Genomic DNA, 25,645 nt, shown 5'->3' on the forward strand with positions numbered 1-25,645 from the left:
CCTCCGAAGCCACAGTCGGAGGAGAAGTGAATCCAGTGTCTGGCGATGTATCAAGACCACTGGCCTCCCCCAGTTCATCTGCCCAGTCCTGTGAAAGCTGCGACTGAACAGCCAGAGGGTCCTCAAACCCCTCCCAGTCGCCCCCGTCGTCCGATTCCTGATAAACAGGAGGAATGATCGGAGCCGGACTGTAGAGATGAAGGGTCTCAAGCGGCGCCGGACGCGGCGTCGGTCGACGCCGTTGCGGCGCCGGGTCCGGAATAGGGCTAAACTGGGGTTGGACGCCGTCCGGAGTCGGCACCAACGGCGGCGGCGTCGGCGGCACCGGAGGTGTAGGCGTCTGCGCCGGCGATGGCGTCGGTGGTTCATGCGCCGGCGCCGGTGGAGGAGTGGTTAGGTCAACCGGCGTCGACGGGGGCCCAGGCATGGGCCCCGCGGGGACCTGCGGCGTCGAGACCGGAGTCGTCGACGGCGCCGGGGCCGAAGCCGCCGGCAGGCAAGGTCGCCCAGTCGAGCCCGCGGGGCCCGAAGGCGCGCCAGCGGGCGTCGACGGCGGGGCCAGGCTCCTCATGGCCGAGAGGAAGGCACTGACCTCCGCCGGCGTCGCGTTAGTCCCAGGGACCGGAGGGTATGGGGACGGGCGCGGCGCCTGCGGCTCCGCCGGAGCCGCGGGGGTGGAACCACTTGGACCCTCGGCCGAGTCGCGCGACCGGCGAGGGGAGTCCAAAGAGCGATGTCGCCGCTTGGACTTCTTAGAGCGTTTGGACTTACCCGACGACTTGGAGCCCGACGATCGATGGTGGCGTCGGCTAGGGCTCCGCGAGCGATCCTTGGACCTCCTCCTGGACCGGGATCGCGCACGACGCGGAGCCGAGTGGCGAAGCTCGAGAAGCTTGCGGGACCGCTCCCGCCGAGCCTTCGAAGTCAGGGCCTGGCAATCGGAACACGACTCCGCGTCGTGGTCGGGGCCTAAACAGTAGAGGCACCGGCGGTGGTGGTCGGTCACCGACATCAGTCGATGGCAATCCTCGCAAGCCTTGAACCCAGGCATCCTACCGGCACCAGATGTCGACAGACAAGGATCAAAAGTGATCAAAAAAGATTTAGTCAAAAAAGACTAAAAGGGGTAGCTCTCCCGGATCTGTGCTTACTGGCGCGGAAAAAAGAAGAACTGACGTCAGCGCGCGAGGGCGGCGTCTAAGTACTCCGACGACGTCATCCCGGCGCACGACGCCGACGACGGACGCGGAGCCGCAGACGACGCCTAGCGATGCGCAAGGGGTATTGCTGACGAAAAATCTTCCGGATCCAGTCTGACGCCTGGGGATATTCTAAGGTGAGGAATCTAACTAACGTGTTTCTTTCAGATGGTTAGGGCGGTCGACCTCGAAACTGGGGAACTGGGTTCGTGTCTCGGCAAGGACGCTGAACATCCTGTGATTCTGGGCAAATCACTTAATCGCCCCGTGCCTAACAAAAATGAATGTGTCCTCATGTAATGCAACTGGTGCTCTGTAATGCGCTCTGATACCAGATTCAGGGCAAGTTCGCGCTATATAAAATTCTGTGCATAAAATAAAATTAAACAAAAATGTAGGAATACTCCGACCCCTTGGCTCTGGTTTTGGGGTCCCAGTACAAAAAAAAAAAATCACTTTTCCCCCTCATTTTTGCTGTGCAATCGGGACAAATTCACGGCAAAGAAAAAGTAAAAAAAATAAATAAATAACCACGGATTCCCGCGCTTATTACTAAAGAAAATCCCCGGATGACCCAGGTACCGGGGGCATACAGAGCTTTAGGAATAGGGCTCCCTGTTTTCCGTTTTCACTGATTTTCATAGACAAATACAGACAGAAAACATTGTGTTTCCCTACTGTATTTATTTTTAAAAGTGGAAAAATACAGTTAATTTGCCTTCTTTTTAGTGACTCTCCATGCTGAGCTTAATGATTTTCTGGCCAATGGCTGTACATATTGGCAGCATCTGGAGTTACAAAGGTGATTGAGATTTGCTTAAAATATGTCATACTTCAACATGTATTTGTGCTATTACACAAATGTTTTCATGTGGGTTTATTATTTCATTATTTTTGGTAGTATAATGTGGTACAACCGGACTGGCATCAAAATAGGAGTGCACATTTATCTATTAAATAAATGTGGAAACATAAGCGTTATCACCTCATCAGTTCACTAAACACAAAATAAACATGGATAAATACCAATAAGATGGACGAAAAATAAATATAGGTAAATACAGACGGAAATGTTTAATTAATACATACCATAAAATCGTTAGCCCCATTTATGAATAAATGGCAGGGTGCACACAGCCCCCCCCCTCCAAGGGCTTATTTAAGCCCCGGGAACCCTACCTGCCCAAGGCTATTCTTAACAATAGTTTGGGGGGCCTTGCGGACCCTCCCCCCGACCCACCACCTCCCTGGGGCAACAATTTGAAAAATATAAGGGGGTGGGGGCATGCCAATTATATATTTAAAAAAGAGATAGGGAGTTGTGCGGCCCCCTTTTTGGCATTATACATCCCCCGGGGGCTCCCAAGGGCCGGCCGTGCAGATCAAAGGAGGGGGCCGCACCCCCCCTCTTGAAGCCATATATGCCCCTGTGGGCTGCCACATCCCAGGACCAGCTCCTGCTATGCCCCAAGGTGCCCACACACAGGGCATAGCTGTTTGCTTTTCCTTGGCGGGAGCTGACAGCTCCCACTGAGCAAAAGCAAACACTTCGCTTCCAGCAAGCAATCTATCCACTTCAATTCCATCCTTGAGGCTGCACAATTGCGAGGATAAGCTTTTAGCATAGGCAGACGATATTGCAATCTTATCATAATAGCCAGCAAAGGCCTTGCTAGCAGTTGAGGATGCTGCTTCAGCATTTGGGCAAGTCTCAGGGTATAAACTGAATATGGATAAGACAGAGCTCATAGCTAAAATCAATCCTAAAAATGCTGATTTCCAGTATGTAACATCAGTCAGGTATTTGAGCATTCAAATCTCTTTTAAAATGGGAACCATCATATCTCAAAACTATGAAGCATTATACATGGAATCCCTTTCTGTATTTAGAAAATGGGATAGACTACATATAGGTCAAATTGGCAGATGTAACATTGTTAAGATGGTTACTTTGTTACATTATCTTTACTTCTTTACGTCCATCTCCTTGTATCTTTATAAGAGCTTATTCAAAAGAGTTGAAAGTAGTTGGCAAAAATGTATATGGTGATTCAAAAAACCCTGATGTGCCATAAGACATCTACAATTGCCTCTCATCGAGGGTAGGTTTAAACTTCCATTTCTGTGGAACTACTTTATTGCCGCATTCATGTTAAGGCTCTCAGCGATGGTTGGGACAGGGGCATGGAAGCTCACTGGCTTTTTCCCCGCAGTATCAGATATCTCCGCAAATGATTATACAAAGAAAGGTTTTGATCAATACGGCCTATTTTGAATATAAATGGTTTAAGATGTTATTGGATTATCATAAGGCCTGGCAGGATATTCGATCTGTCATATAGCCCTGTTGCATCCATTCGCCTCGTTTGGAAATAACCCTAGCCTCCTTCACTTTTTTCAAGACACCTATCTAAAGTGCTAGACTGGAGCAAAACATTAGTCCCTTAGCCAGTTCTTTAGAGATGGAGTCCTCCCATCCCTTCAGGATACAAGTAGGGAACATCAGGTCCCCAAAATGGGATTTTTCTGCTAACTACAATTAAGGGAATTTTTATTATGCAAAATATCAAGAAACCAGCTACAACCATACCTTTTATCTAATCTAGGAGCACCAGAGAAACATGACCATATAATCTGAGGTTTTGTCTATTTGGTGGTCACATAGTTTGCACTGTAATGTCTTGATCTCTGAGATACGAAACATTCATTTGCTTGCCCGGAGCAATTTAAATTTGTCCTTATCCTTAGCGCACTCCTGCTGAGAGCACAACATTCTCTGGGACTCGGAGTCCCATCAGCTCCTGCATCTCCAGACGCCACCAGACGCGCACAAAGGGCACCAGGAGTCCCGTGTAGCCGCCGGCACTGCATTCCCCATGGGAAAACCGCATTCTCGGGGAATTGGAGTCCCAACAGCCGCTGCACCTCCAGCGATGCGGGACCCACCCGAGCAAAGCCTGGGCCAAGGGTGGGCCCGTCCAAGCCAGTCATCGCTCAGAAGAGACTGGGTTGGGCCAGCCCCCTTTCATCTGGCTTGTGGGGCAAAAATAAGCAAGGGACATGGGCAAGAGAAAGACGAGGTCTGAAGAAACAGGAGGAGAGATCATAAACACCTTGGACTCTTTCCTGTTTAGAGTGGCAGACGTCCTGCCCAAGGAAATCGACATCACTGAACGACGCCTCTCTTTGGAAGAGGTAAGACTCCCTCTAAAGACAATTATAGAAGATATAAGGGAGGGAGAAAGTCCCCCCCCCCCCCCCCGGGATTGTCCCAGCTAGTACTTTATCACCAATTGTGACATCCACGATGGAGCTGCCGAAGGCGACTGTGTCTGTGATAGATTGCAGCCCCTCAACCGAACCACCAGGGAAACAGAAGAGAGGAAGGGCCAAGTTAGGTACCAATAATACTAATAACAATACAGGAAAGACCACTAAATTGCGCAAAAATACTGTGATGGGGGCAATCCAAGAAAGAAGGGACGATACAATTACATTCACAATGTTAGCAACTCCTTATTTTCCATCAGAAGACGCATTAACACGGAAACTGGATCTTATTCTACGTACTGCGCTACAGCCGGTCACAGATAGTCGAACAAGGATAGAAGAAGCCCAACAGTCATTCTTGAGAGACCATGACAAGCTCCCCCAGCAGACAACGGAACATAGGCCTTTCCCAGGGATGCAAACAGCGCTCAAGGTGATATTGTAAACATATGTGTATGGGAAAAAGGTGTTCCCCAGTTACTTTAAGGTCCCTTGATATTGTAAACATAGACACTCCCTCCACACAGTCACGCCCCAATAAGGAGCCAAAAGGACCTCTGGTGGATAACATCCCCCCTCCGAACTTCCATCAACACAGTGTCTCAAAAAGCGGTCATGCTCATTGTGAGAAGTTGGCCTGGTATATGATGTTCACTTGTAAAAGTGACCACCTTGTACCATGCCAAGCAACACTTATGGTGTGGTTGTAAGTCAACCTTTTCGGACTAGCTGCCCTAGTGGTAGCGTAGGCTAAGCAGTCTTTGAGGCTAAACTCGTGAAACGTGTTAAGCAAGCTGTTTTACCAAATGCAACCCCCTTTTATACCAATGAAAGGACACCACACAGATATATATTCAAAATATATATGCATTTATTTCTCAAAGTAACCCCTAGTCTCTTTATGAGCACAGGAGCACAAATCGTCAAACAAGATTACAGTAGAAAACACAGAAGTTGCACTTTATATGGATAGGCCCTGGTGGCCGCTGAAACCATATACTAAAATAGTGGTATAAGTACCACGAACAGGAAAGGGAAAAGGCCTAGGGCCTCTAGAATCGCTGGGCCTACAAGGAGCTAACTTCAGTTAGTGACCAGGAGGTCCACGGGTTGCGTGTGCAGAGCAAATAGTCACACGCGAGCTCCCATAGGTTTTCAATGGGTGCGTAAAAGTTACAAAGTTACTGCAAAAAGGATCTTCCGGATGGACTATGAACTCAAGATTCGAAACACAGACACTAGAGATGATACTCTACACTTGGGCACCGGAGTGCCAGCTTTTCCTCACCCACAGGAAGCAGGTGCATAGGTCTCGAAGTGCGTCGGGTTTCTTCTATCTGTTCAATGGAGCCTGAAGACAAAGATGCTGCAGGCGATCGGTCCGGAAGAGATGCGGTGGATCCAAGAGTGGATCGGAGTTGTAGAAGACCTGTAAGCAGAGGGGACAGTGTTCACAGTCACTAGCCAGTGACCAGCGTGGCACCAGGTGGGTACCAGGCGATGTCGGGTGCAAACAGGAAGAAAGGTGTAGCTTGTCTCTGCAGCCACGTGGTCCCTGAAGATCGACGACGTCCAGGAGTCGGTTCACGAGCTGTCCCACGCAGGCTCTCGCTGTCGGCGGTGTCGGCGACTTGATCGAAGCAAACAAGCCTTGGCAAAAGCAATTGTTGTGGAAAATGAAATAAGCTGGTGGTTCTGACCAGCAAGGTCAGAGGGACTGCTCCTTTGGAGGGGAGCAAGGGCCAGTCTGGAGCAACCAGACCAGCGGTGTAGTTCTTGAAGTTCGTCGCCAAGATGGCCACTAGCCAGCGGGCCAGCAACCGGTTAGGCACGTCGAGTGGCAAAATGCAGAAGGGCCCCACGCAGATCGTGGAGATGCTGGAGGGCTCACCTTTGGTGCAGATGCTGCTCGGGTGTTGGGCTTCTCAGATCCCAAAGCACAACTTGGAGGGAGCCTCAGTTGTTGCGCTTGCAGCTTGTCGTGGTCTTTTCAAGATGGCTGGCTCCACGGGTCTCGGTGCCTCCACGGGTCTCCTCTTTTCAGGGACTGTGGATCGGGCGGTGAGAGGTCTGGAGGTCCAGGTCTTGTCAGTCTCTGGGCTCAGGCTCCGGCGGGAGGTGGCGGCAAAGCAGACGTTGATTCGCTGGATGGTGCTTGCGTTAGCAAGGTGGTCACTCCCTGACCACAGGGGAGATTGGCTTCAGTCCTCTGTGCGGCAGAGCGTCGAAGTTCCCGTCTTCTTCTTGTAGTTAAGTTGATTCCAGGATGTCTGAAGTCTTAGGACACAGCTCCTACCTTTAAGCGGATTCTAGGGGCCGGACTACCTGCTAGGTCCCTCCCTAAGGGTGGGACCAGGAAAGGGGGTGGTTACACCCCCAATCCTTTGTCCAGCTCGCCCCAGGCCCGGGACTGGTGTGCCCCAGGACCGGATTGAACTGGCATATGCACCGAGGCTCCTTGTGAGCCTCAGGCATGTCTGGTTTCTTTCAAGCCCTACCTGACCAATACACAAAATCCTGTCTGGGGTGGTGCACGCACCTCCCCTGGCAGGAAACCCTTTGTCCACACCTCCCAAGCTGGAAGGACTCCCAGCAGCAGGAGGGCAGACTTGTGTCTGTGGTGGCAGCATCCATTTTGTGGAGCTGAGGCTTTGTCTGATTTTACCCGGGTTTCAGGTACTGTACATGTCGTGTCCCTCTAGAAGGGTGGAATGCTAACCCCGTCGCCAGAATTGGCGAGGGGTTAGTATTCCAATTCGTATGACACCTTACTCGACATCTTTTGATAAAGCCAAACCAAAGATAGCATTTAACCGCGAGGTTCATAATGCACTTAAGAGTATATGGTATGACGATATCTGGAAACAGTAGAAGGAAGTTGTTCCGACCACTGCAGACAGGCTCAGCTCATGCCAGAGCACCATCTCACATGGAACCAAGCACTCTGCCTTCAGGATTGTTAAGGCCTGCCATAGGAGTGACTTATAGGTTAACATGTGTCCCATTTAAGGTTAGGTATAGGTATACTACACCTAAGTAAGAGGTGGTTACACCAACTTACCCCAGATGAGTGATCAGCCAGTTGTGTCAAATTTGTTAGGCCAAGCCTGGGGTGGCATAATACATGCTTCAGCCCCTGGCAGGCCTTAGATACACCAATGCCCTGGGTACCTAGTGTACACTGGTACAGGGGCTCACAGGGTGATCCACTTCCAATTGGTTATGCACCTAGGGTGCATAGTGTAAATTTAGTAGAGAGAACAGCAGGCTGGGGGTCTGATTGGCAGGCCCACAGCCTCAATATGTCAAAAACCAGTGAAGCAAAAAGCAAACATTTGGGGTGACCATAGGATAGCAGACCCTACTCTCCTACACAACCCCCCCCCCAAACGCAGGGACATTAAACTAGCCTTGACCAGTCTCGTCTTCATGTCCTAAGTGGAAGTACCTGGAGAGACCATCTGCATTCCCATTGTCAGAACCTGGCCGGTGCTCCACTGTAAAGTCCATCCCCTGTAGGGAAATGGACCACCTAAGCAGTTAGGGGTTTTCACCCTTCATCTGATTTAGCCACAAGAGGGGCTTATGGTCGGTCTGAATCTTGAAGTGAGTGCCAAACAAGTATGGCCTCAGCTTCTTCAGGGCCCACACCACAGCAAAGGCCTCCCTCTCAATAGCTGACCAATTCTTCTCTCTGGGGGTCAACCTTCTGCTAATAAAAGCAATGGGTTGGTCTTGACCATCTACATTAAGTTGTGACAGCACAGCTCCCACACCCAACTCAGAAGCATCTGTTTGGACAATAAACTCTTTGGAGTAGTCAGGACTTTTCAGGATAGGTGCAGAGCACATGGCCTCCTTCAGGTCATCAAATGCCTTTTGACAGCTTACTGTCCACTGAACCTTTTTGGGCATCTTCTTGGATGTCAGATCATTAAGAGGAGTCACAATGGACCCATAGTTCTTAACAAACTTCCTGTAGTACCCAGTCAAGCCCAAGAAAGCTCGAACTTGAGTCTGGGTGGTTGGAGGGGACCAGTCCTTGATGGACTGTATCTTACTCTCCAGTGGTTGAACTTGGCCTCCACCTACAAGGTGGCCCAAATACACAACCTTACTCTGCCCTATCTGGCACTTAGTAGCCTTGATAGTGAGGCCTGCCCTTTGCAGAGCCTTCTTCAGGTGGATCAGGTGATCCTCCCAGGTGGAGCTAAAGACAGCAATGTCATCAAGATATGCTGCACAAAAGTCATCCAACCCAGTAAGGACTTGGTTCACCAGCCTTTGGAAGGTGGCAGGTGCATTCTTCAGACCAAAGGGCATCACCACAAACTGATAATGCCCACCTGGGGTTGAGAATGCTGTTTTGGCCTTAGACTCCTCAGCTAATCTGATTTGCCAATAGCCAGCTGTCAAGTCAAATGTGCTCAAAAACTTAGCAGAAGCTAGTTTGTCTATGAGCTCATCTGCCCTTGGAATGGGGTGTGCATCTGTCCTGGTGACAGCATTGAGTCCTCTGTAATCCACACAGAACCTCATCTCTCTCTTGCCATCTTTGGTGTGAGGTTTGGGGCATAGAACCACTGGGCTAGCCCAGGGGCTCTCTGAGGGTTCAATGACACCTAATTCCAGCATTTTGTGTACCTCAGCCTTTATACAGTCCCTGACGTGGTCAGGTTGTCTGTAAAGCTTGTTCTTTACAGGCAGACTGTCACCAGTGTCCACCATATGGGTACACCAGTCAGTTTGGCTAGGTATTAGGGAAAACAGATGTTGAAATGATTGTAGAACTTGTCTACATTCAGTCTGCTGATGGGCAGTGAGGTTGCCTCCAAGGGTCACTCCTTCAACTGAGCCATCTTCAGGGTTCTGAGACAACAGGTCTGGGAGAGGGTCACTCTCTTCCTCCTGTCCCTCATCTGTAGCCATGAGCAAGCCCATGTCTGCCCTGTCAACATATGCTTTTAACCTGTTAACATGGAGTACCCTGTGGGGGCTCCTGGGAGTTCCTAGGTCCACCAAGTAGGTGGCCTCTCCCTTTTTTTCCAGGATGGTATGGGGTCCAGACCATTTGTCTTGGAGTGCTGCTGGGGCCACTGGCTCCAACACCCATACCTTCTGTCCTGGCTGAAACTCAACCAAGACAGCCTTTTGGTCATGCCAAGCTTTCTGTAAGGCCTGGCTTGCCTCAAGGTTTTTGGATGCCTTCTCCATATACTCAGCCATCCTGGAGCGGAGACCAAGTACATAGTCCACTATGTCTTGTTTAGGCTTTTTGAGAGGTAACTCCCATCCTTCCTTCACTAAACACAGTGGGCCTCTTACAGGGTGCCCAAACAACAATTCAAAGGGGCTGTAGCCAACCCCCTTTTGTGGGACCTCTCTGTAAGCAAACAGAAGGCAGGGTAGAAGGATGTCCCATCTTCGCCTAAGCTTTTCAGGTAATCCTTTGATCATACCCTTTAGGGTCTTGTTGAATCTCTCAACAAGCCCATTGCATTGTGGGTGATAAGGGGTGGTGAACTTGTAGTTGACACCACATTCCTTCCACATAGCTGTCAAGTATCCTGACATGAAGTTGGTACCTCTGTCAGAAACTACCTCCTTAGGAAACCCCACTCTGGAGAATACTCCCAGCAGGGCCCTGGCCACAACAGGTGCTGTAGTGGTCCTAAGGGGAATTGCCTCTGGATACCTGGTGGCATGATCCACTACCACCAGTATAAATCTGTGCCCAGATGCAGTGGGAGGATTCATGGGACCCACTATATCTATTCCCACTCTTTCAAAGGGGACCCCCACCACAGGTAGTGGTATCAGGGGGGCCTTTGTTGTGCCACCTGATTTGCCACTGGGTTGGCAGGTCACACAGGAGCGACAAAACTCCTTGGTATCTTCATTCATGTGAGGCCAGTGAAAGTGAGGGACAAGTCTGTCCCAAGTCTTGTTCTGGCCTAAGTGTCCTGCTAAAGGAATATCATGGGCCAAGGTAAGAAGGAAGCCCCTAAATTGCAGAGGTATAACCAACCTTCTGGTGGCACCAGGCTTGGGGTCTCTAGCCTCTGAATAAAGGAGCCCATCATCCCAATACACGTTATGGGTACCTTGAGCATTCCCAGCAGCCTCCGCAGCAGCCAGCTGTCTGAGGGGTTCAAGAGAGGGACAGGATAACTGAGCCTGCCTCAAGTCAGCCCTTGAAGGTCCCCCTGTCCCCAGAAACTCAACCTGATCAGGTTCAAGCTCTTCAGGGACAGTTCCTTCAGGGTTCTCTAGATCAGCTTCCTGGGAAGGTTGATCATCACTCTGAGGCAGGGGGGAAGGCACAGCCTTGACCCTCCTGTTCTTCTTCTTGGTAGGTGCTTGGTCCATTGTTCCAGGATCCAAGACCTGAGGTTCAGTAAGGCACTTTTTGGCCTGTGACCTGGTCACAGCAAGGACATGTGGTGATATACCTAACATCTCTGCATGTGTCCTGTACTCCACTTCAGACCATAGAGAACTCTCTAGGTCATTGCCCAACAAACATTCTACTGGGAGGTCTGCACTAACCGCAACCCTTTTGAGGCCAGTTACCCCTCCCCATGAGAAGTTAACAACTGCCACACTATGTGAAGTAGTGGCATTGCTGGCATTGGTCACCAGGTAGTTCTCACCTGGTATGTACTGTCCAGGGTCCACAAAGCCTGGTGTCACCATAGTGACACTGGCACATGTGTCCCTGTAGGCTTGAGCCACTTTTTCATTAATTAAAGGAGTCTGTCTGTACTTGCCCAGGTTACTGGGGCTCACAGTCAGGGACAAATCTATGTCCCCATCACAGATCAGGACTGCCTGTGTCAGGGTTCTGTCTAAGTCAGAATCTCCTTCAGTTCCCATAGTGATTCCCACTACACCCTTTGTCTGGGGACCAACATTGCTAACAGTAGTACTGGGAGCAGGTGCCTTAGGGGCAACAGTGTTGGGGGCTCCACCCTTCTTACAATCACTAGTCCAGTGAGTTGTATTCTTGCAATGATTGCACCAGGGTTTCTTTTGACCTTCTTTCTTCTTTCCCTTAGATTGTTGTTGGGACCCACCCTCCTTAGCAGTAGTTTGGGGCCCTGTTGAAGACTTCTGGTCCTTAGATTTCTGATCTCCACCCTTTTGGTCTGTTTTCATCTGATCACCCCCTTGGCCCTGGTTCTGGTTCTTTTGCTTAACCCTGGTTCTGACCCATTTGTCTGCCTTCTTTCCCAATTCTTGGGGAGAGGTCAGATCAGAGTCAACCAAGTGTTGATGCAGTTGCTGGTTTTGACAGTTATTTAAAATCTGTTCTCTCATCATCAAATTGTACAATCCTGTATAATCAGATACCTTACTTCCCAGCAACCAACCCTCCAAAGCCTTAGTGGCACATTCAATGTATTCAGACCAGTCCTGAGTCTGTGTCTTTTGGGTGTCTCTGAACATTAACCTGTACTGTTCAGTGGTTAAGCCTAACCCATCAACTAGGACACTCTTCAGGACTCTGTAATTTCTGCCATCCTCTTCTCTAGTAGTGAGGAGTCTGTCTCTGCCTCTTCCTTCAAAGGAGAGCCAGAGGATTGCTGCCCACTGGTCTTCAGGAACCTGCTGCACTTTGCAGGCTCTCTCAAGAGCAGTCATCCATTTGTGGATGTCATCCCCACTTTTGTAGGGGGGCACAACCTTAGACAGGTTCCTATTATCAAAGACCCTATCTTTGTCCTTGGGGACAATGCTGCCACCAGTGGGTATAGACCCACTCTCTTTATGCTGCCTAGCCTTGCTCAATTTCTCTCCATCAGGGCTACTTCTAGCTCCTGCTTCCTGATCCTCAGCTGGGCTTCTTGCATTCTGGCCTCATGCTCCCTCCTCTGAGGGGTGGTCATCCTTCTCCTGGAGTGACCTTGAGAGCCTCTAGAGGCATGGGAAGCATTAGATTCACCTGAGTGATTCCTTTGCCTCCCAGACCCCTGGTTAAGTCCACTGGGGAGATCCAATGGGGTGATCCCATTGTCAGTCCCCAATAGCCTTAAGTTAGCTGGGCCACGTATAACACTTGGCACTGGGCTAGTTCTCCCTTCATCCTCACTACCTTCTGTATCCCCACCACTTTCTTCCTCTGTAGTATGATTCTCATCTAAGGGATGACTATTGGAAAGGGGTACTTCAGTAGCATCTTCAGAAGGGGGGCCTCCTGTTCCTGTCCCTAAGGGGCCTAACTGGGAGGCTTTCCTGAGAGCTTTCTGATCTTCATCAGCATGTAAAAGCTCTCTGAGTTCAGCAGAAGTAGGATTCTTGGGCTGTTTAAGGCCCCTGATATTTGCCAACTGCCTGAGCTCATTTTGATTAAGGGTAGCAAAGATGGATGGTGCCCTCTGGGGGTCACTCTCAACAGAGATGGGTACAGTGGACCCCTCTGCCCCAGCCATTGCTCTTAACTGTGGGTGGATGTGTTGCAATCTACCTACACTTGGGTTTACCTACTAAACCTATCTAGTAGTTGTAGTCAGGGTGTGCTACTCCCTTTGCTCTACGACAACTAAGTTCAGTAGAACTTAAGTATATCTAATCTTGTTTTATATGTACCTACAGGTACCTATGTGATCTTTCAATTGGTAACCAGGAGATTACAATGGTAAAACACAGCAAGCTCAAATCCAACCGCTGCTCACCAATGTGAGAAGTCGGCCTGGTATATGATGTTCACTAGTTAAAGTGACCATCTTGTACCATGCCAAGCAACCCTTATGGTGTGGTTGTAAGTCAACCTTTTCGGACTAGCTGCCCTAGTGGTAGCGTAGGCTAAGCAGTCTTTGAGGCTAAACTCGTGAAACGTGTTAAGCAAGCTGTTTTACCAAATGCAACCCCCTTTTATACCAATGAAAGGACACCACACAGATATATATTCAAAATATATATGCATTTATTTCTCAAAGTAACCCCTAGTCTCTTTATGAGCACAGGAGCACAAATCGTCAAACAAGATTACAGTAGAATACACAGAAGTTGCACTTTATATGGATAGGCCATGGTGGCCGCTCAAACCATATACTAAAATAGTGGTATAAGTACCACGAACAGGAAAGGGAAAAGGCCTAGGGCCTCTAGAATCGCTGGGCCTACAAGGAGCTAACTTCAGTTAGTGACCAGGAGGTCCACGGGTTGCGTGTGCAGAGCAAATAGTCACACGCGAGCTCCCATAGGTTTTCAATGGGTGCGTAAAAGTTACAAAGTTACTGCAAAAAGGATCTTCCGGATGGACTATGAACTCAAGATTCGAAACACAGACACTAGAGATGATACTCTACACTTGGGCACCGGAGTGCCAGCTTTTCCTCACCCACAGGAAGCGGGTGCCTAGGTTTCGAAGTGCGTCGGGTTTCTTCTATCTGTTCAATGGAGCCTGAAGACAAAGATGCTGCAGGCGATCGGTCCGGAAGAGATGCGGTGGATCCAAGAGTGGATCGGAGTTGTAGAAGACCTGTAAGCAGAGGGGACAGTGTTCACAGTCACTAGCCAGTGACCAGCGTGGCACCAGGTGGGTACCAGGCGATGTCGGGTGCAAACAGGAAGAAAGGTGTAGCTTGTCTCTGCAGCCACGTGGTCCCTGAAGATCGACGACGTCCAGGAGTCGGTTCACGAGCTGTCCCACGCAGGCTCTCGCTGTCGGCGGTGTCGGCGACTTGATCGAAGCAAACAAGCCTTGGCAAAAGCAATTGTTGTGAAAAATGAAATAAGCTGGTGGTTCTGACCAGCAAGGTCAGAGGGACTGCTCCTTTGGAGGGGAGCAAGGGCCAGTCTGGAGCAACCAGACCAGCGGTGTAGTTCTTGAAGTTCATCGCCAAGATGGCCACTAGCCAGCGGGCCAGCAACCGGTTAGGCGCGTCGAGTGGCAAAATGCAGAAGGGCCCCACGCAGATCGTGGAGATGCTGGAGGGCTCACCTTTGGTGCAGATGCTGCTCGGGTGTTGGGCTTCTCAGATCCCAAAGCACAACTTGGAGGGAGCCTCGGTTGTTGCGCTTGCAGCTTGTCGTGGTCTTTTCAAGATGGCTGGCTCCACGTGTCTCGGTGCCTCCACGGGTCTCCTCTTTTCAGGGACTGTGGATCGGGCGGTGAGAGGTCTGGAGGTCCAGGTCTTGTCAGTCTCTGGGCTCGGGCTCCGGCGGGAGGCGGCGGCAAAGCAGACGTTGATTCGCTGGATGGTGCTTGCGTTAGCAAGGTGGTCACTCCCTGACCACAGGGGAGATTGGCTTCAGTCCTCTGTGCGGCAGAGCGTCGAAGTTCCCGTCTTCTTCTTGTAGTTAAGTTGATTCCAGGATGTCTGAAGTCTTAGGACACAGCTCCTACCTTTAAGCGGATTCTAGGGGCCGGACTACCTGCTAGGTCCCTCCCTAAGGGTGGGACCAGGAAGGGGGGTGGTTACACCCCCAATCCTTTGTCCAGCTCGCCCCAGGCCCGGGACTGGTGTGCCCCAGGACCAGATTGAACTGGCATATGCACCGAGGCTCCTTGTGAGCCTCAGGCATGTCTGGTTTCTTTCGAGCCCTACCTGACCAATACACAAAATCCTGTCTGGGGTGGTGCACGCACCTCCCCTGGCAGGAAACCCTTTGTCCACACCTCCCAAGCTGGAAGGACTCCCAGCAGCAGGAGGGAAGACTTGTGTCTGTGGTGGCAGCATCCATTTTGTGGAGCTGAGGCTATGTCTGATTTTACCAGGGTTTCAGGTACTGTACATGTCGTGTCCCTCTAGAAGGGTGGAATGCTAACCCCGTCGCCAGAATTGGCGAGGGGTTAGTATTCCAATTCGTATGACACCTTACTCGACATCTTTTGATAAAGCCAAACCAAAGATAGCATTTAACCGCGAGGTTCATAATGCACTTAAGAGTATATGGTATGACGATATCTGGAAACAGTAGAAGGAAGTTGTTCCGACCACTGCAGACAGGCTCAGCTCATGCCAGAGCACCATCTCACATGGAACCAAGCACTCTGCCTTCAGGATTGTTAAGGCCTGCCATAGGAGTGACTTATAGGTTAACATGTGTCCCATTTAAGGTTAGGTATAGGTATACTACACCTAAGTAAGAGGTGGTTACACCAACTTACCCCAGCTGAGTGATCAGCCAGTTGTGTCAAATTTGTTAGGCCAAGCCTGGGGTGGCATAATACATGCTTCAGCCCCTGGCAGGCCTTAGATACACCAATGCCCTGGGTACCTAGTGTACACTGGTACAGGGGCTCACAGGGTGATCCACTTCCAATTGGTTATGCACCTAGGGTGCATAGTGTAAATTTAGTAGAGAGAACAGCAGGCTGGGGGTCTGATTGGCAAGCCCACAGCCTCAATATGTCAAAAACCAGTGAAGCAAAAAGCAAAAACTTGGGGTGACCATAGGATAGCAGACCCTACTCTCCTACACTCATTCAAATGCATTATCAGGAGTAGGGAGACAGCCACAGGATAGGGTGGGTTCTGTTCATGAAGCCCAAAGGGGAACTTGTAAAGATACAAAGGGCTCCAATCTTGAGGAGGAATCCAGAACAATGGAAGGAGCACAGCCTATATCACTGGATGAACAACTGGACCTACCTTCAGACGCATGCCTGTATGTTATTATTTTAGCCAATACGGCTGAACTTCAAAACCATCAGCAAGAGACAACATCGCAGCTGATGGACAAAGCATTATATTGGCTTTCCAAATTCAGCAGGACTGCATAACCACATCATAATGGCAAGACGGGTTAAATGGCTGGGCACTGGTAAAAGTAAAAAAAAAAAAAAAAAAAAAAATCGATAGGGGGGGATTGTATTGTTATAAAATTCAATAATATCAGGTTGGTAGAGCATCTATTGTATGCATTACCAAACACGCCCAGCCACGAATCACAGATCTTCGCATTACCGCTCGGCTACTTCTATAAACCTTCTGAGCTCCCAAGGTATACCAACAATTGTCGTGGATGGCCCTTACCCATACTCTCCCAGAATCAGCCTCAGAAAATCTGGTCATCAGTCCCACTGAAAATTAGATATGAGACCTTATGTGATCTAGAGGCGTGTGACTGACTTACAAGCCAAACTGAAGCACCGGCCATGAACCCTGCCCCCCCATGTAAGGCCATCTCGACCCTGGTACCTGCTGAGCACAATCTGTCTCTTATTTCGTGGAATATAGCAGGCTTTAGGATGAAATGACAGGATCATGACTGGTCACAACTAGTCTCTAAATTCAATATAGTGTGTCTCCAAGAAACTTGGAAGCTGCAAACGATCAATATAGACGGGAATAAAACCTATCAGACTTTGGCAGTAGCATCACGTTCAGGTCGTGCAAAAGGGGGGCTGGTTAGTCTAATAGCTTGCAATAGTGGGATTACGGTAAAAATGTTTTTAAATACGTCAATATACTATCATGCTCTTCTCTGTGAAGGGAGGCAAGGAGGGGACTGGATTCTAACTAATATGTACAACAATAACTTTTCTGGTGATATGGCGGGGGTAATAGAAGTAATGGAGAAAGATACAGACAAACTACAGGAAAATAATCCTAGCCTGGTGGATATTCTATAAACGGGGGACTTTAACATGTATCCGTGTCATAGGTCACACCTTCCAGTATGTGGTATCACAGAAGTTCATGGAGAACCGATCTGCCACTTCATTCATAATGATTATGGTACTCTCCTAAATGGACTACTACTGAACATGGCAAGAAAAACAAAAACCATTAGCTGAGTAGATCATCCTTTCTCACCTCAACATAACCTAAAGTAAGTCATTCAAGCACTTGTCTTTCATGGACTCTACTACAGGAATGCTATCCTGTCTCAAAATGTTTCAATCTCCGCTTAAAACCTTCTTACATGCAGCAGCTTGTCTGACCTAATGTGTTGACAACTTTAATCATATCAACCCCATATGGAGCTCACTGGGTTGTCTACCAAATGACGAAAGAAGCATGGTCAAACTGGCATGCATAGTTTATAAACTCTTCTACTGAGATCAGTCCCACTACCTGGCTAAGACACTTCGGTGGCTTCCATCAACTTCGCAGCACAGACTCGCTATTACTCGAAATTCCAGCATTCAAGAAAAGTCATACCTCTAAACAATCCTCTTGAGCTGTGCTCCCATGTGTGGAACTCCATCCAATAGAAAATTGGACAATAACCTCTTTCTTGCTTTCGAAAAATAACGTGCAGACCTCCCCCTCAGTCAATATCAATCACACTTTTTGGACTTGGCCCTGTCTGCAGGGTTATCCCCAAATGGTTTGCCTTAACCCTCCCGATTTCTGAACCCGCTTTCGTTGGGCTTTAGGACTGTGCACTTAATTGCTGCTAACCAGTTGTAAGTTCTTTTGCTCTCTCTTTTAAACATGGTGAAATTGTCTTGAACCCAACTGGCACATGTATTTTACTAGAAATTCCTAGTAAAGTGTACCCAGGGCCTGTACATTAAATGCTACTAGTGGACCTGCGGCACTCATTGTGCCACCCACTTGAATAGCCCTTTAAACATGTCTCAGTCATGCCATTGCAGCCTGTGTGTGCAGTTAATCTGCCATTTCGGCCTGGCAAAATAAAGTTTTGCCAGGCCTGAACCTTCCTCTTTAATACATATATGTCACCCTTAGGGTAAGCCCTAAACAGCCCAGATGGCAGGGTGGAGTGTATTTAAAAAGATGGACATGCACTTTTAAGTTTTACATGTCCAAATAGTGAAAAACTCCAACATTCAATCTTCACTACTGCAAGGCCAACCTCTCAATCAGGTGCAATAAGATGTAGAGTTTGTTGTTTAAAGAATTGTAATTAAAACACTGTTTAATGGAAAAGTCAGACTTTAAGTCCCAATTCAGAAAATGCCACTTTTAGAAATTTGCCATTTTCTTGCACAAAAATGTGGTCCTTGCAGCCTGTATTCTGGATCATATGACTAGGTGTAGATAGCAGTTGGATATTGTGCATTGCTCCCAGACAGTAAGACAAAAGGGGAATAGATGTTGGCAAGATGGGCAATCCCGGAATTAAATGGGGGTGGGGAGAGCTGCCACCTACCACATTTGCACATCACACAGACTCTACCAGAGCACAGTGAAAGGGTCTGACATTAGTCTTTTGTGCCCCATGACAAGCTCGGGCCACAGCAGGGAGGCAGGAAAATCCAGGCACCTCTGGCAGTAGAAACCTCCAGGACCTTCTCCTGCTTCAAAGCTGGTACCAAGTATAAATATTGGACACTCAGACCCAACTCTTCAGTACACTTCTGGACCTCTGTAAGACTGAGAAGGTCTGGTGTGCTAGCTGGCTGGCCTCCTAATCAGAGGCTCAGGGTGTGAGTTCCCCCACATGACCCCCCCCCTCCAAGTGGTGCAAACCTAGTTCTGGACTCTTACAAGTGGGTCTGAAGATGTTCTGCCAGCCCAGCTTTGGTCCAAGTAGAACCATCACAGCATGACGCATCCACAATGCAGGATCCCACAGCTCTTCAGAACCACCGATGCGCAACGCCTCAACAAAGGACCTCACATTGCAGCCCCAAAAATCCTCAGTACTGCCACTGCGTGACACGCTCTCCACACAAGACCTTGCATCGCAGCCCATCTGAACTGCTGTTGCATGGCACATTTTCCATGCGGGATCATGAAAAGCTCCGCAACCCGGAATTAAGGTACTATGTTCAGCGGGCCCAACTTCGTCCCTGTATCCGGCCAGCGCTTCATTGCGGTCAGCTTAAACTTGTGACTTTGTCCAAGTCCGGTGAAACCACAGTTGGCACTTTGGTGCTTTTAAGCACTATTTTTACTTAAACCTTTAAAACTGCAGATCTCTGGTTAAACTGGTTGAATTGTTGTCATTTTGGTCTAAAAAATGTATTACATTTTGCCAACTTTTTCTGAATTGGTGTGGGGTTTTTATACTGTGTCATGATTTCACTTGATTACTGTTTAAAGTGCTGCATAAATACTTTAGATATTGCCTCTAAATTAAGCCGGACTGCTTTGTACCAAGCTACCAAAGGGTTAAGCCCAGGTCAGTTTGGGGCTTGCTTGACAGGAATTGTGGTTGCCGCTTCAGTAGGGTTTCACCCCCTCAAGCAGTAACCCATTTTCCTACTCTCCCCCCACGTGTAACTGACTTATTATGGGAGCCTTATAGAAGCCTCGGGCTACATATTACTATTCTTGGACCCCTATGTCCACTTAATTCAGAACTTGTGCTTTGATTGTTCTATAAGACTCGAACAATTGCTGATTCAATACCGCCATCTTTTTGGAAGGATAGTTCTCAGACAAGTGTTCTCTAAAGCTTGCTATCAAACTGCTGACAGTTTCACAAAAGTGGATTATATATTGCATTTGTTTATTTCACTGACTCCAGAAAAACTCTCAACGGACCAAGAGTTTCTGCTACTCAAGACCCTGGGAATGCTTATGCACTGTTGCACTATTTATGGGACTCCAGTTGCAGGATACTAGCGGGCATGCCTTGTTAGTTAGCCATTTGATATTTTAATCTGTTAATGTTATTCAGCCTTCTATCCACACATTTGCAAAAGGTTGTAGATCTGTACAGTTGCATACGTAAAGTGTTCTGATGCTCTAGGGTTTCTACATGCTATATGAAAACCTACCTAATACTAATAATAATCATAGTAATAATGTATCAGCAATCTGTAGAAGAAAACGTAAGGAGTAGGATGGTAGAGGGTGCAATGGAAAAGAGTGAAAGTAAGAGTCTGAATTTCAATCCCAATGTTTAGGGCAAGGGCTGAATTCCAAACCAAGGCAGTTAAAACAAATACATGAGGGATTCAAGCTTGCCGGCTCCTGGATGGACGCAATTCTGCTGGGCTCCAGTGCAGCTCCTACAGTGGGGCCTGTAATAGTGTTGTGTAGTTCCTTTATGACCTATACCGGATCTGCGCGTTTGGATAACAAACTGTGGGACAGGTGATAGACTGATTCCGTGCACCCCCACCAGGTATGTTAGCCTGTCTGTATCAGCTAGCTCACAGTGCCACTATACTCTCACCAAGGAGAGAACAGATTCTGGCAACCTCAAAACATGACAACTATGATCCCTCAGGACCTTTCGCTCAGTCATTCATGCTTACATAGTTTGTCTCAGAGAGATGCACTGAATAAAATAAGCTGGGCATTTTCAATAATCATTTATTAAACAGTTGTTATTCTGGTGTAAAATAGATGTGCTGCAACAACCGTTAAACAGTATAAGATATAAATGATCAACAGTACTATGAAAGTAAAAGGATGGTATAGCTCTACCATCGTACCCAAATCATGAATACATTAAAGTATATAAAACATGATAAAAAATGCATACTCCTACGATGCCTCCCTAACTAGATGTACCCAAGTGTACCTAGCATGGGTGTAGATGTTAAGCCAAGAATCCCTCTAGGATTTAGTCAACCATAATACCCTAAGTGAGAGTGTAGGACCCAGTTGTGGTCTCAAGTTGGATACCCCGCAAGGGATATTTAGACCACTGCGAGCTGGAGTGTCTGCATGCAGAAACCTCAGCGTCTCTGGTCAGTGTGCCAGACAGGAAGTCTCGATCTCCTCTAGCTATCTTAGAAAGATGTGATGTATATATACCCATAGGTCTCCCCAGGGGTCCTATCTTGCTGTGTTACTGTGTCGGCCTAAGGATGACGTCCAGCCTGAACTTTGTACATAGATTTTATACAGGAGATGGTAGTCCTGCTGTGCTTTCAAGAACCATCATGCATAATATATGAGATTTCGAACTAGGGAAAACCCGCAGTGTAATATCTAGGTAAAATGTCAGTCCCTGTAAACCGTAACAAGTGTAATGTAGGGAGAGAATATAGACGAAGGGTAACAAGTTTACCGAGGCCTATATTATAGTACCTATATGGAATATAACACCCACTCCTCTTCCGAATGGACGACATAGTTTTAAATTCTACACGTACTACCAGGTGTTCTAGATGTTGTACACAAATATACAAAACATTAGTTTATTATGTTAAAAAACATCAGTTTAAAAACCTTTTCTAAAAAAATCTTGTTAAAAAGGGGAAAATATTGGAAATTGACAGATAGGCCATTGCTCTAATATGTCCGTAGATATAGTTCGAACTACTATAAGCATTTTGAAAGCCATACATGTGTGAAAGGAATGTCAATTTTGATATAGAGTTTCAGTGTTCTGTTTTGTGAAGCTGAATTTCTTCCCAGGACACCGGGCCAAATGAGTCAAATGTTTATGTGTCCTGGCTGGTAGACGCAACATTCTCATTGCTTGCTTCCGTAGTTGGAGGTCCCTGCAACACCTCGCAGATTAGGTCTATTGAGCACAGATCTTCCGTACTGTCCACAGCCGGTGCTGGAGCAGCATGTGCAGCCAGTGCGTCATCCAAGGCCTGGGCGTCAGAGGAGGAGCCGGTGTCCATTCCAACAGGAGCAGATGCTACCTGTGGTGGCTGAAGGAATGCCGCCACCAACATGGGAATACGCTGGGGACACTGCAAAACATGGGCCATTATTGGGTCCAGTAAAGCATCAACGTTCGGTCGTGCACATGATGGGACTGTCAGACAGAGATCCAACACGCATTCTTCTCCGCAAAACAGGCAACGGAGGACAGGTAAGATGCAGTCCATCCAGACTGGTCTAAACGACAAGAACCAAGAAGCACTTAGTTCTCTTAGGCGAGGTGTGCCTAAAAGTTGTACCATGCGATCAAGGTATTTTCTCTCCAGGAGCACTGTTTCCATCTCCTTGGTGACTGGGACATCTATTGCGTAGCAAAAACACGTCAATCAGGATACCTGCTATTAGAAACAGGATCATGGCAGTCCTCCAAAAATGATTTCCAATACGGAGTGTATAAAGTTTGGAATAACTCCGAGGACCATCTAAAAGGTTCTTAACAGACCAGAACCTACGTTCTTAAATAGGTGGACAATGCCTGTCGTATCAGACATGTTAAAGATTCGACTTACCATTTCTGTGAAATGGAAAGGGAAGTTTGTACGTATAAGTGCCTGTATCTCTGCTGAAGACCTTGGTACTTGGAGATCAAAAGTCTCTTGAGCGGAGGTTAAGGGCATGGATTTTTGTGTAAGCAGGACTTTCATTCTGCTCAAAGTATCAAACTGTATAAATGAAATATTTAACGAAGGTCATAGCGGCGCCTCCCTGACGTTATGTGTTGGGGGAAACAATACTTGCATACAGCAAGTAACCCTGGAACTTACAGTTACCAGATATGCGATGCCCGGACGCATCCCACAGCAACCTTGATCGTTCAGCATCAAGTAACTCTCATTCGAAAGTAGTTTGACTACTGGAGTGATCAAGCCAGCTGGGGCACCCTCAGGGTGACAGGACAAGTTTGCTACTTGGCCATTACAGGCCCCATGAAGCATAATATCCTGGCATATAAGTGATCCACTTAATGTATTCACGCAGTTAGTATCACTAAGAAACACTTCTTTTTCCCCCACTTCGGCATGGAAATCTGTACGCCAATTTCCAAGATTCCTTGATGAATTCCTTACCCATTTCCTCATATCTGCCTGCCTGGATTTGTTCTAGGCAATAATGGAATTGCAAGGTTGTGACGGGAGAGCTATGTGGCCATGGATTAACCACTCTGTGATTGGCGATTCTGCCACTGTGAATGTCAATCTGTCAATTTTTTCAACACGCAGCATTGTATACTTTGCTTCCCACTGTGCCATTTCTATCTGTTTTTCTGTCAGATTGTACGAGGAAAACAGAGACGTGATGTTTATAAAATACCATGTCACATAGCCTGCGCGCAAAGATTGCAGCATCCAGCTTAACAATATAATAGAACGCAATTGTGATTGCCCGTGTTGTAGTATGGACAAGTCTTGTTCTAGTACATCGATAGAAGAAGATACAATGTTGCCCAGTGACTATATCCTGGATGTTATGGCTGTCAACCTATTATCGACCAATGATAGAGCTTTCTCTAGAATTAGACAATCTATTTCTCGTAATCTTTCCGCGGCCTCTTGTTGTGATATTGTCCATATTTCATTATAGACAGCGTATAGGAAACGTTTTTGACGTGGTTTCCTAGGACCTAATAACAAATCTTGCTGGTCCACATCCCCTGTGAGCAAGGATAAGTGTTTCACCTGTGTGAGTGTTTTAAAAAAAAATATTTTTATTGAAAATAAAACTAAAACAAATAAAAAAACAAATACAATACGGTGCAATAATCAACCATCACAGGCAGTCATGATCGGTATACAGTTAGTATTAAAGCTGCAACATAGGATCTACAATTCGATCACATATCGTACAGTTTCCTCTATTGTCAAACTTCAGATGTCTTCGGTGTCTATCAGTGCTAAAGGGGAGTCGGGAATGGGGTACAGAGCAAACCCCTGCTTTCGTTCCATGCGCTCCAGTTTTTTGTCCATTTGTGCGGGCAGCCCCTACTCTCGTAAACCACTCTCTCTGCCTGCATACACCAGTCCATATCGGACTCCCAGTCAGTATGGCGCACTAGGACCCCTGCCTTCCATGTACGCGCTATAATCAGTTTAGCCACTATAAAACCCAAAGAAACCCATTACCTCTCTAAGCGGGAAAGGTCGGCGGCCTCCCATATATTTAAAAGACAGAGCCGGGGGGGAAGAGAAATAGGTGCCTTACTGATCCGGGACAAATCCGAGACGACCCTCTCCCAATTACGTTGAAGAACCAGGCACTCCCACCACTGGTGCAAATGGGTACCAACATGACCGCATCCCCGAGGGCAAGCCAGGGAGTCCAGCAAACCCATCTTGACCAGCGAAGCACTTGTATAATAGACACTATGGAGTAATTTAAGCTGTATAAGTTTGAAGCGGGAACAAATCGTCACCTCGCGGGGGAGGCGAGGGCCTCCTGCCAGTCGTCATCGTCCATGTCACCAATGTCGGTCACCCATTTGGCATGAAGTCAATCCTGGGCGTCGGGTATGTTGTTCAGGATTTTATGATAGGTTAGGGAGATGGCCTTCAATCAATAAATCAAACATTTGTAGAGCGCACTACATACCCGTGAGGATCTGGAGAGGGGGTGGGCACTACTGATCGAACAGCCAGGTCTTGAGTAGCCTCCTGAAGGTCAGCAGGTCTTGGGTCTGTCGTAGGCTCAGGTCTTGGCGAGGTGGAAGAAGGATCTCCCGCTGGTGGCTGTTCTTCAGATGCGTGGGACGGTGGAGAGTGCGAGGTCGGCGGAGCGGAGCTGGCGGTTGGGGATGTAGAAGGAAAGTCATCTGTTGAGGTAGGCTGGGCCAGTCTTGTGGAGTGCCTTGTGTGCGTGGATGAGGAGCTTGAAGGATATCCTCTTGTTGACTGGCAGCTAGTGCACGTTTCTTCGGTGGGAGGTGATGTGGCCGTGGCGTGGTACGTCGAGGATCAGTCGTGCCGAGGCGTTTTGGATGCGTTGCAGTCGTTTGATGAGCTTGGTCGGGGCTCCCGGAGTTTCCGTAGTCGAGTCTGCTGCTGACGAGGGCCTCGGTGACTGTTCTTCTTGTATCTGTCGGGATCCACCTGTAGATCTTGCGGATCATGCGGAGGGGTGTTGAAGCAGGAGGAGGAGACGGCGTTGACTTGCTTGGTCATGGAGAGTCGAGGATGATTCCCAGGTTGCGTGCGTGGTCTGTAGGTGTCGGGGCTGCCCCCAGTGCTGTCGGCCACCAGGAGTCGTCTCAAGCTGAAGGGTTGGAGCCGAGGATGAGGACCTCCGCTTTGTCTGTGTTCAGCTTTAGTCGGCTGATCTTCATCCAGTCGGCGACGGCCTTCATTTGTTCGTGGAGGTTGGCTTTGGCGGTGATGGGGTCCTTGGTGAGGAGAGGATCAGTTGAGTGTCGTCGGCGTAGGAGATTATGTTGAGGTTGTGCTGTCAGGCAACGTGTGCGAGGGGAGCCATGTAAATGTTGAACAGTGTCGGGCTGAGTGAGGATCCCTGGGGTACGCCGCAGATGATCTCGGAGGCTTCGGATCGGAATGGGGGGAGGCGGACGCTCTGGGTTCTGCCGGAGAGGAAGGAGGTCGTCCATTCCAGGGCTTTGTCTCGGATCCCAACGGCATGGAAGCGTGCGCATACTGTGCGGTGGCAGACGGTGTTGAAGGCGGCGGAGAG

The 25,645-nt window shown here is 48.3% G+C and overlaps 1 protein-coding gene across 2 annotated transcripts in view; it reads right to left on the reverse strand.

The window, feature by feature from the left end:
- The window catches only part of MTMR8 (myotubularin related protein 8), a 483,391-nt gene that overhangs the window by 359,496 nt on the left and 98,250 nt on the right, over positions 1–25,645 (reverse strand). The window lies entirely within an intron of this gene.

This window comes from Triturus cristatus, chromosome 5_2 (genome assembly GCF_964204655.1).
Source record: "Triturus cristatus chromosome 5_2, aTriCri1.1, whole genome shotgun sequence".
NCBI classification, from domain to species: Eukaryota; Metazoa; Chordata; class Amphibia; order Caudata; family Salamandridae; genus Triturus; species Triturus cristatus.